This window comes from Pyxicephalus adspersus, chromosome 1, assembly GCF_032062135.1.
Source record: "Pyxicephalus adspersus chromosome 1, UCB_Pads_2.0, whole genome shotgun sequence".
NCBI lineage: Eukaryota > Metazoa > Chordata > Amphibia > Anura > Pyxicephalidae > Pyxicephalus > Pyxicephalus adspersus.
The window spans coordinates 143,814,424-143,826,700 of record NC_092858.1 but is presented as its reverse complement, the minus strand read 5'-3'; the positions used below and the strand labels follow the sequence as shown (position 1 = coordinate 143,826,700).

The window sequence follows — 12,277 nt, the reverse complement described above, 5'->3', positions numbered from 1 at the left end:
GCCTAGAGCAATGCACAGATGGAGTAGGGAGGGGGTGACATTGCCACAATTTCAGAAGCACCATTGGCAGAATCAACAGTTTATTACAACAGTAAAAGATAAAAGCAATAGCACATTAGGAAGCGAGAAAAAATTAAACTTTACTTAGCGAAGTTTTGTACTTCATGTGTTCATCGAGTTCCAATTTAAAGTAAACCTAAAGCATAAATAATAATTGGCTATTCTTTCAGGGTAGCATGGTGGCTCAGAAGTTAGTGCTCTGGCATTTGCAGCACTAGGTCCCAGGTTCAGATCTTGACCAGGACACTATTTTGATGGAGTTTGCAGGTTCTCCCCTTGTCTGCGTGGATTTCCTTCCACATCCCAAAAAACATGCAGCTAGGTAATTGGCTTACCCTGACTATGGTAGGGACATTAGATTGTGAGCTCCTTTAAGGAACAGATAGTGACATGACTATGGACTTTGTGCGGCACTGCGTAATATGATGGTGCTATATAAATACTGTGTAATGATATTAATTTTAGCACATAGCAGGCAACTTTAGTTTTGGGTTTATATTCAGAACACCTGTACTATGTACCTTCAAAGACCCCCCATAGGTCAGTTACCATAATCGTCAATTTTGTTGGCCCAGGATTATATTCTGAACCAGTACTTTGATTATGGAAGGAAAACTAGCCGTTCTTTTTTAGTTTATAGCTTTTACTTAAATTCTCCTTGTGGATTTGTCCAGTGGCCCAGATGTCTGTGTTCCGGCACCCTGCACTGAAATAAACAGAATACTGACAGCCAGGGTAATTTCCCAGTAAAAGAAAAAGTAAAGCCCTGACTGGATGGGGGAAACAAAAACAAATCTTTAATGACATATTAGATAAAAATCTGCATGTTTCATGTACACCTAGAATGTGTGATACAATGCTGAGATAGAATCCACCCACATACCGATCTCTTTTACATAACTGGCATGATAACGTTCCATATGTTGCTTTGTACGATGCAAACATCTACTTTGGCTTCGACAAAATACTCATAACTTATGTGCACATTATTTGTCTAGAAATTATTTGTGCTTTATATTTCTAATTTTTTTCTGTTGGTTCTGTACAAAGAGAATCTCATATGTCTAACAAACCTGTTGCAGAAGCTTAAGCCGTAATAATAAAACCTTAGTAGGACTGTAACTACAACAATTATTATTTATGTATTCTGTCATCTCATTGCAGCCCAGTGTACCTTCACTAAAACAACATTATAAATGCTGCTCATGGGTTTGTTTTCCCAGTTTATAAATTCCGTTATGACGTCTTCATACCAGTGCCTTGCCTGAAGGGCACAACAATGGGTTGCCATTCATGCCATTAAATTATATAGCCTGCCCTAATGCAATGCACAGCAACATGCATAACAATGATCTTCTGTGACTCCTCTCAATGTTGCTGTTAAAGAGTTTCCTTTACTTCCTTCACTTGGTGAGACAACTTCTATACCAAATGGAAAGCAAAAACATTTCTCCAACCGAGTGTCCGAGTGTAGTGTAGACCAAGCAGAAGTTTTTTTCCTTCCCCAATCTATCCAGTACAATATATACTGAAATTTGTTGACAGGGTCTTGTTAGGATGTGCTTGATCAACCTATGTACCTAACTAAATTTTAATGTAGTAAGAATCTAAGGAATTCTAATACCAGAAGAGCTTTCCATAACCTGCAGATGTCACTATAACATTACTAGATAACATTGTAACAAGCTGTGTGACACAAAAAAGGAAAATGACCAGTCCTATGTATTTCCAATTGATTAATACTCATTTAAATTCATTAACCTTTTTTCACAACATACTGAAACATATTTATGACGTAGCTATCAGTTTCACATGCAAAAAGTCAGGTGCAGGAACAGATCAGGGTGTGAAGGGTGGTGTCTGCATTCTGGTTTTCACACAAGAAATAATAGTGCTACAAGCCGTACACTAGTATGCATTCCCACGCTGGCAGGGAAATATATATATATAGACTACATTCTGTTAAATGATTTTAAAAGAATGTGCTACATAGTCATCCAGTGGCCTAAATACAAATGGCATGCAAGAGTAATAACCTTAAAATAAGCTACAGTCAGCTTTTAAATATAACTTTTAGTTGCCTTTACTAGGACAGTAAGGGTTAAAAGCTTGTATAGTCAAGAACAGGAGTATATAGATAGAAACAGGTGGAAACAAAAGAATACTTACCTTAGATCTTGCTCCTGAATATTTCCTCCTGCCCATTTGTACCACCATTGGTCTATATGAGCCACGCAAAATCCAGTCCTGGAGCCAATTACTTTATCAACTGAGGATTTACCGATCAAACATTTAGGGAATTCAGCACAAGAAAAAACAGTGGGTCTATCTATCTATTGAATTTATCTGTTGATCCAACTTATTCGGGGCTAGAATTCCACTTAATTTTTGTTTTTTTATTTCTGCATATTTTCTTAAAAATGTGCTTTTATAGCAAGTATCTGTTTCATTTACGTCATTATATATCTACTTCCCAAACCATTTATTCTTCCGACTTCATTTTGCATATTTTAAAATAGAATTCTTAGGCAACATCAAACCTTCCAACTTCTATAGATGAAAATCTATACACTTCAATATATCTCTTTTTAGAACATTTGAACACAGATTCATATAACGTAAGAAAGGAAAAAAAAAAGAAAAAAAGGAAGAAATAAAAATAAAGAAAATAAAAGAAATAAAAAAAGAAAAGGAAATAGATGATAGACACATATAGTGTGATGCCAAGGACAGCAGGATAAGTGTTGCAATAAAACACAACATTTATGCTTAAAGTAAACAAGATAGTAACACTGAGCCATTAGTGACCTTATTCTAAAAATGCACATTGATCGGCTGGTATTGGAAGTGACTTACTTCAAGTCACAGACCCAGAACACTAATAGAAATTGGAGTATCATAAATCAGCACAACATCTCAGCAACTACAATTTTCAGAAGAAGAAATCAGTTATTGCAGTTTGTTTACACCCTGAAGATTAGAACTAAATACACCAGTAGTACAGCAGACAAAATACTAAGGTTAGAGAGTGAAGTCACAAGATTCTCTGCAGCCCTGGTATTATTCTTCTAATACTTTTGTTTCTCTACAGGCTTCTCTCTAGAGCATGGTAATTATTTTTCGCATTATTAGGGCCCAACATTCCTATTAGTGTTGACATGTGCTTTTGTTCAGAAAAAAAAATTCTATGTTATTAGTAAGTTATTTATATATGATTACTACTAAATGAGACAGACGTTTGTGTGTGATATATATATGTCTATGATAGAAAAATCAGACTGTGAACTCCATCAGGAAAAAGCACTTCCATAAATGATTCCTATATTCTGTAAACATTAGTTTGTAATTTGTTGGCACTCTTTAAAGTTTATCTAAACCCAAAAGAACAAAACTGTAACACATTGCAGGTTACCTCATATATGATGTCTGCATTGGTTGAATTGCATGAACATTATGAACATTTTGCAAGAATACAAATACCTGTTGATCTTGCCAAACATCCGGTGTTTTTTTTCCTTACTTTCTGTGCTATCAGCCTTCACAGCTTTCTTCTAAGAACTACAGGATACTCGACCATGAAGTAGGGTTGAGGAGAGGGGGACAGGGTGGGCACAGGGAAGTGCAAAGTATGCCACTGCACAAGGGCCCCAGACCCTCCTCAGCTCCAGTTTGGCAGAAGAGGCTCCAAGTCGGTATTGCACAGGGGCCCACAGTTAGCTACAATTAGCACTGAAAGTGGAGGTGTCTGAAATTCCAAAAACATTTTATCCTTGAGTGCTCCTGCTCTTACATAATAGGAATTATGTAACTTACAGGATCAACAAGTAAATAAAAGGAAATAGAAACTAAAATAAAAATGACTGTAGCATCCCATCACATTCTAAGAATCAGAATGCCAGGCCAGAAGTAACTTTCCACAAAATGACAAGTCAACAACATTGGCCTCCTTGTCTGACTGACATATCCAACAATGTCACTAAAAACATGACCATTAAATTTGGCATATCTGCTTTAATACTTTAGCATTACTTGTTCCTGTCATTGTCACTTTTTTACAATATAGACCATTGTTTCTCACCCAGGGTTCCTTTAGAGGTTCCTGGGGGTTCCTTGAGCAATGAGCAATTCAGACCTTTCAGGTCAGTTACCACTGACACCAATGATCTCCTTGGCTATCAATAGGGGTGACATTTTTCCCACTGGCCAGCAATGTAAGAGGCATTCTTCCTACTGACCACCATACTAATGTAATGTGAGCTGTGGAGATAAATTAAACAGGACTTCCATGAAGACCTAAAAGTTGTTGTAAGGGTTATTTAATGTACAGTGCTGCGTAATATGTTGGCGCTATATAAATCCTGTTTATTAATAATAATAATAATAATAATATTAATCATAATAAAAGGGTTCTCCCATGTTAAAGGCTGATATAAACAATCCAGTAATCTAGGGAGAGCTATGATCAAGGGAAGGGATATTGAGGTGGGTGGCATTTCCTAGGTCCGAACTTTCTCACAACTGCTCCTGGACCAGCCAGCATGTCACTGCAAAATGTAGATATTACTCTGAATAAAGTCCACACAAGCACAGATCAGAAGATTTGATACTAATGACACTTTACATTCATTATATTGTTACTGAACTGATCTCCCTAGTATAATAAGCTTGCAGCCACAAGACAGCCAGGCACACTGAACTCCCAGTTATATAAATCCATAAACCAGGTACAGAATTACCAATCCCACCTTCAGATATAAAGAAATCATAGCTCACCCCAAGCCACAAGCAGTAGTATTCCTCTTCCACATCCTATGTAACAATTAGCTCAGGAAGGACAGTCAGGACCAGTACAGCTCTTTTCTGTATGCACCACATTACTGTTATATCTACTTATTTACTTCGGTTCCTCTATCAGGCATTTTTGCATGTTGTCATGGTAACTAATAAAAATTCATGTTTAAGAAAAAAAAAACATTCAAAATCACAACCACCTGCATGACAAAGATTGCTAATAAAGGGCTGTGCTGGCTATATAACAATGTAATGGTTTAGGGATGACACCATACAGATGTATCTCACAATCAAAAACCTAACTGAAAGCTGTCAGGTGTGGTTTATTACATGTTCTCTTTTAGCATTCTCTTATAGTCATGGGACAGAACCATGGAGGTTACCACTTCTATAAGACCTTGGAACACTACTCTGCATACAGCAAGCAAACACTTAACATAGGCTGTACTAAACATATAAATAGTAATAAACCCTCTGCAATATTACATTTTTTTTACTGTAGCCACATGTATCTAGTGAAAAATAAAAAGTTTATTTTCTGTATTTTGCTTTATACACTGCTTTTTGCCCTCTAAACATGTTTGCGCTGTGTCAGTTATCTGTGCCTTTTTGAACTTTGGGTCAAACTGCTATTGAGAGAAAAGAATTTGCAAGGGAAATACCATAGACCGGCACAGCCATCAATCAAAGGTAGCAAGTGAGCACTCACGTGTTGCCACAAGAAGGTGGCAATGCTGGGGAACCAGGGGAACCTGCAGGGCAAAATAACCACACTAAAGGGGGAAGTGATATAGCACAAATAATCTGCTGTAAAGCAATGGATGCCATAAAGTATGACAAGAAACCAGCAATGATGTAAGGGAGGGTATTGCATGTCTTTTGTATGATTAGGGGTTCAGTAACAATTTAATTATCACAGGGACTTAAAGATTAATGCTCCCCCTATGACCCTTAATAAAACTTAATTTTTTTTTTTTAAATGTCGAGAAACACTGTTCTAACTTAGTACATTTCTTTAGTTGAACTCTGGAAATTCGCTTATCCCTCAGATATTTTTAGTTACAACATTCTGGCTCAAAGTATGGGTTGCTGATAAAGGGATTGTTCTCAGTCCTTTACCAGTACAATATAATTTTCACTCAGTCGGAAATATTCTCCTGGAGGACCACAGATTTTTCATCTCAGAGCTTTTTTCCCTGCCTGCTTTTTCCTTATTCATTAACCACCCTCGGGACTCAACTTTTTCACCTCAGTGGAACCCTAAAATTATCTCCAGGTCTGGGGGAACCCTTGCTAAAACCAAATCATTAGGTGTTAGTAGGAAAAATGTCCCTTAATTGCTGGTGCATTGGAAGAAGGTTCCCCTTACAATGATATTCTAAATGCTAAAAGGATCTCTGGTGTCACATTGCTGACTCTGAAATCGTGTTGGCTCAAGTACTATGCAGGCACCACAAAATGGGAGGTCAATCATCCACAACTCAATAGACACCTAGAAACATGGAGGAATCCTAGAGTTACACAGAACTATGGTTAAGAACAGGTGCTCCAGGTGTACATGCATTCATCTTCTAGATCTCGATGTCACATCCTATTACAAAGCTAGAACTATCTTTAAAGGGCAACCAAAATAAAAAGAAACTATAACTAAAAAACTTGACAAGTTAGAAAAAAAACTATAAAGTAACACTACCTTGTTTTTACTTAATTTGGGTTATATCCATCTGTGGTATAATTGGAATTTAAGGCCTGTGTATCTCACATTGCCTGATTTTTTACAAATTAGCATTAATGGTCTTCTCAAACCTTTTTGTAGTTGGTTCCAAGGTATTTCTCAGGACAGGTATCCTTATGGTAGCAATAGTGAACCATGGCAGCAAAATGTGCATTGGCAGAGCTGCTTGTATCTCCTGTCTGGGAGATAAGGACAAAGCATTGTCATCCTATAATGGGGAGTGTAAGAATGGTGGCCTTGATGGTAGGATCACAGAATATTTACATACAACTCGTACTGGAATCGTATATGGTTTCCCCCTAAATCGGCCCTGGACATTAGGAACATTTAATTATGAGCTCCTATGAGTGACATTTACATGACTATGACATTTTGTTGGCTTTGGTCATAAACTGATAAATAAAGCAAAGGAATGACACAGTTGATAGCGTAAGTTGTAACTGGCATTATTTGTGGCTGTTGGAAAACGAAAGATTTCTGAAATACAGTGATATCTCTATTCTATGAAAATGGTATGCTTTTAAAAACAAAGTTATGGAATTAAAAAAAAGCAATTTTTAAAAATTACCACATACTTACCACAATTAAATGATGTGGATTAATATTACAGTAAAACAATATAGATGAACCATTCTCAGAATCAGGTAAAAACCAGATATAGAATAAATGATAACACTACTGATTGTGACAATATGAATAGCACACATTATCTGCACAAACAAGAAAGTGATATAGATCTATTCAAGTAGAGTTTTAAAACGTTCCCTGCAACACACAACCTCTCTGGCTGTCTGCAGACACACACATGGTGTTTTAAAGTTCTTTCTCTTTCCATCTGGATACTGCTTGCAGTAATCTACTTTTTTTGGAGCTTTATGATACTCTCAACACCTGTGCAATTATCTACAACTCCTGATTTCAGGAATGGGAAGGCTAATTGCCTGTCCTTGCTCTTGACTTGTTCTAAAGCATTTTTGGATGAAACCATGTTTCTTTTGGGGTCACCTATATCCTCCCACATCCAGTTCTAGGACTGATTAGAGTACTCAAAGTGTTCCTGACCTGGGCCTTTATCTCAATCAAATTTTCGTTTATATATCACTATTTTCCAACACTGCACCTTTACAACCTTTATCATATTAGCTACACTGTTAAGCTTGCTTATTATCATATCCCTGAGGAAGCCCATTCGTGGCGAAACGCGTTGGATTCAATACATTTTAAGCACTTTCTCCTTCACCAGCTTTATTTTATTGCTATAATATACGTATGTATAATTTATCCATACACAGTGAAGTGTCAAACAGGTATGAGATATTGATTTGTCTGTACTTGTTTGCTTTACTGTGTTTAAATACAACAATTTTGTTTCTCAAAACCATTTGTGAGCCCAAAAGCTCTTTCTTTTCCTCTTTCTACTTGAATGTTCAATTTAGACTAACTAAAGAGGTGGCTCAACTTTTACTGCAAAATTCTAGTACGGGGAACACACCTTCCTTTTTACGAGTTTTAAAACATGTATAATCTTTCCATTATTTAGTAACTTAACCTATAAAAAAATATCAAAGTTATATACTGATATAAATATTTATTGTTATATTACTTATTTACTTATTTTTACTGTAAAATGCCTTGACTCAAATATAAACCTAGAACACAAAGTTCATTCATTCAAAACAAAACTCAATAAAAATGTCAACAAAATTAATGTGAACAAATAGATCTATCCATTGGCTAAATTATTTATATTTATATATATATATATATATATATATATATACACACACATATTTCCTTTATGCAGGGTAATGTATTTGTCCTTTTGTGATGAGTCACTTGCTCCTAAATTATCATTTATGCATGGTTGTTGGCTGGAGAGAATACTGGGTGATCCAGAAAACCTGAAATGGACCTGGTCCAGGATTCAAAACATTTGCTAGCAAATAGCAAATGATTTTAGGAAATCCATTTCAGGTTTTTTAGATCACCCAGCTTCACTGAAGAACGTGTATTCTCTCCAGCTTTGGAGAGCTTTAGTAAATCAGGGCCAATGTGTGTAACAAACTCATGTTTCTCATCTCTGACAGCACAAGTTTGGTATAGACTTTACATGATGATACAGCACCATCTACTGGTGTGACCTAAGTATAAACTGAGATTCTTTTTCTAATGGCATCTCGAGAGCAGAAAAAAAAATCTTGGTTTGTACTTGAGTATATATGTATAGCTAAAGCCAACCATTTTTTGTTATTTTGGATACTTTAGCAGAAGGTTAAAACTAAAGGTTTCTCCTTTATTCAGGTTCTGGAAGTAACTCTGTTCTGTCATAATAATAAATATTGTGCTTTTTTAAATTAATATTTTTACTTTACTATTAGTCGAGAGTGCTCTTATAGCACTTGTGGTGGTAAGAAGGCTTAGAATTTCAGTAAAGGCTTGATATGTCACCAAAAGCGGGAAAAATAAATTTCCTACTCTGCTGCTCCCAACTTCCCTGATAACTTTTATCCTAGATGTCCAAATTTCTAGCAACACTTTTAATGATAATAGGATGACTGCACGGATTTATTTCCATTTTTAAAGCTAAACTCCAGCTATAAGTTCAGTCTTATACAGTTGTACAGACTCCTCTTCTTTAGTGAAATCACTAATTACTCTAATTACATTGCCCATTGTGAGTTTCTCAGTGTGCATTAGAAGCTGCAACAAGTTAGATAGATCCCATCCTATTTCCTCACTTGGAGACGTCCACCATCATTTCACCCAAATCTCCCCAGCCTTACTGTCCATTTTTTATAAACTTAGGAAAATTAATAATGAAGGCTCAGTGTTTCATATGTGTGCAACCTAGGGCAGCCTGCATGGACAGGTAAACTGCTTACTCCCTCATATTGACACAAACCCACCAAGACATTTTGATTTTTGCATGACTTGACAATCCACTGCCTGTATCAGGGCTAAGTGATCTTGAGAGGAGTACTGGGACTGTATGCTATCACTTTTTTCAGAAAGCTATGCACAGCACTCAGTTGGTCCCTCCCACCAGTCATCTTTCCACAGAAGCACAAAGACCTAGAAATTATGTCACTGAGTCTTAAAGCAAACCTATCTCCACATTTTGTACCATTTTATAAAAGGGTGGCTAACCCTTTATGTAAAGTAAAAATGTGCTTTTATTTTTTTTTTAACAATTTTTTGAGCAACACCCCTTTCTCTCCAACAGCCAGGGAAGTAAGTCCAGAGCTAAAACCGACACCCTCCTTAGATTCATACGTCACATATCCCAGGAAGCTGTGGGCTGCTTCTTCTGCACATGCTGCGTATGCCCCATAAGGACTTTTCTAGAATGTAAAAAGTAGTGCCAATCTCACTGCACTTTTTTTGTATATGCAGGAGGAGACCTCACTAGAACTTATGCCTCTGCAATGCAAATCAGGTGATGTGAGCAGAACCAAGAAAACGGAGAAAGAGGTGACCATGCCGCTGCCCAGTTCCCAGCCGCTGCCCAGAAAGGAAGCGAGAAGCCAGGACTCGGTTTGCAGGGGGATTGAGGGTATATTACCAGTAAAAGTTAGTGTGAGTTTTTTTTTGTTTGTATTTTTGCTGAAAACTCAGCTTTATAGAAGGTATGAAATGAAAGGTTTAAAAATATGTTGTGTTGTGTGTTAAAAATAATTGTGTTGATAAGGGATGGAAGGAAAAAACAAGCTTATTTAACCTTTAAAAGCATTCTCTTTGGAGACACATATAACTTTAATTCATCTCGCTCATACACTACACTATTATATTTGTAGTGAGACCTAATTTCAGAAATCAGAAGCTGTCAGTTAGGTGTATGCATTTCATATACATCTGTTTAGAATTTCCCTGGGACACCGTATGCATCTGATATATCTGCCAAAACTCACTTTTGATGCTGGCAACACAATCGAAATTCAGTGAAGGTTAATGATACGCAGTCAGGTGTATCAGGCGGTCTCATTTCTGTATGCTAAAATACTACAGCAAAAACACAATCTAATGAGATTTTATGCAACACCGGCTGCATACAAACAGTTAGGGAATGCCTTATACATTTCTTATTACTTTCAAAAATTATCTTTCTTTTAGGAAAACCTTATGAGGCACTGTGTTTATACAAGTGTGAATAAATGAATAGAATTCATACAAATTAGTTATTTTTTATATATTTTTTCTGCAGTGCATTTTTTCTTCAGCATAGTAAAGGATTGTAAAAATAGCCACGTATAAGCTGCAGTATTTTTGCTTAAAGTCCTTATAGAATAAACAAAGAACATAGGAACAGAATAGCAATTAAACTTCATTACTTTCTACAACTATAATTATTATTTAAATAAATAAATCTAAACCAGTGGTTTTCAACATAGGAGGTATTGAGCAAATTACATGACCAAAGGGTCCCCCAACATCATTTACTAGTACAAAAATTACAGTTACTGGAGGGGGGTTCTTCTCTTTGATCTATGTTTCTCAGAAATACTAAGTATTTTTTTTTCTTGAATGTTCCTTTTTTTCCACCTGATTCCGCCGGTAATGATCTTGAGAATTAAATGTGCTCTACAAGCTAACTGGCACAGTTACTGCAATCAGCAGCCGGGTTGGCAGACAAAGATCCAATTTGTATGAGCAATGCATGAGTCTTAATCGTCTGGGACAAGAGAAAAGCTTTTATTTCCCCTGCAGAAGAAATCAGGTGCACATGAAATGTTAACTTGTATATTTTTCAACTATGAATGGCAATTATCCTGGCTGCTGTGATACTTCAGAAACTGACAAGATCAAGAAACACCTTTCAGAAGGAAAATATTAGAAACTTAATTCCTACTTCTTTGAGGACACAATGGGCCTGATTTATTAAAGCTCTCCAAGAATGGAGATGAATAACTATCATAGGTGAACCTGGGTGATCAAGCAAACCATGCACAAACGTTTTGTGCCCAAAAACTAATGATGAATGCAGTTGTGATGTTCAATATACAAATGAGTATGATACAACAGTAGAGAGAAGAGAAAAACCCCAATCAGTTCCATTAGGATACCAAATCCCAAGACAAATAGGATTGAAGAGTGAGTATATTTTCCCATTTGGGATAGAAAGATTCCAAAAGGGATATTATATACCAAAGATAGGAATTTTTAGGTACCAGCATCAATGATAAATTAAAATCATAGTTTATTTACAAATTCTTTTCAAATTTACCATACATAAATCACATACAAACAAAAGTTACTGGTAACTGGTTACTGGTATTGATAAAAAACAATCAAAGGGCCTCCAAAGGCACTAGACAAATGTCTTCTGCAATTGCAGTATAAATACAAGATACTTAATCAGACAAAGATATTGCTGCTAGTAGAAGTAAGTAATTAGTTGACCCTCTCTCTGTGAGTTAGTAAGATGAGGGGTGAACAAATAGATGGTAAATTAGGGAAACTCTACGCATTTCGCAGATCAGGTCTGCTTCGTCCAAGTTTAATATTGACCCATAATTAATGTCGTATCGTTGAAAATTGTAGGAAAAAGTTTTTTGTGTCTGTATCTGCAGAAAATTTAATATGGTTCCCTTCAGTATTCAAAATACTGAATATAATGAATACTGAAGGAAACCATATGTATTTTTTCAAAAGCCTAATCTGAACTGACACACAACATGTTAAAGCAGCGATTCC

At 36.2% G+C, this 12,277-nt stretch overlaps 1 protein-coding gene across 1 annotated transcript in view; it reads right to left on the bottom strand.

The window, feature by feature from the left end:
- RAP1GAP2 (RAP1 GTPase activating protein 2) overlaps nucleotides 1-12,277 on the bottom strand; it is a gene marked incomplete in the record, with an annotated part of 332,769 nt that overhangs the window by 295,020 nt on the left and 25,472 nt on the right.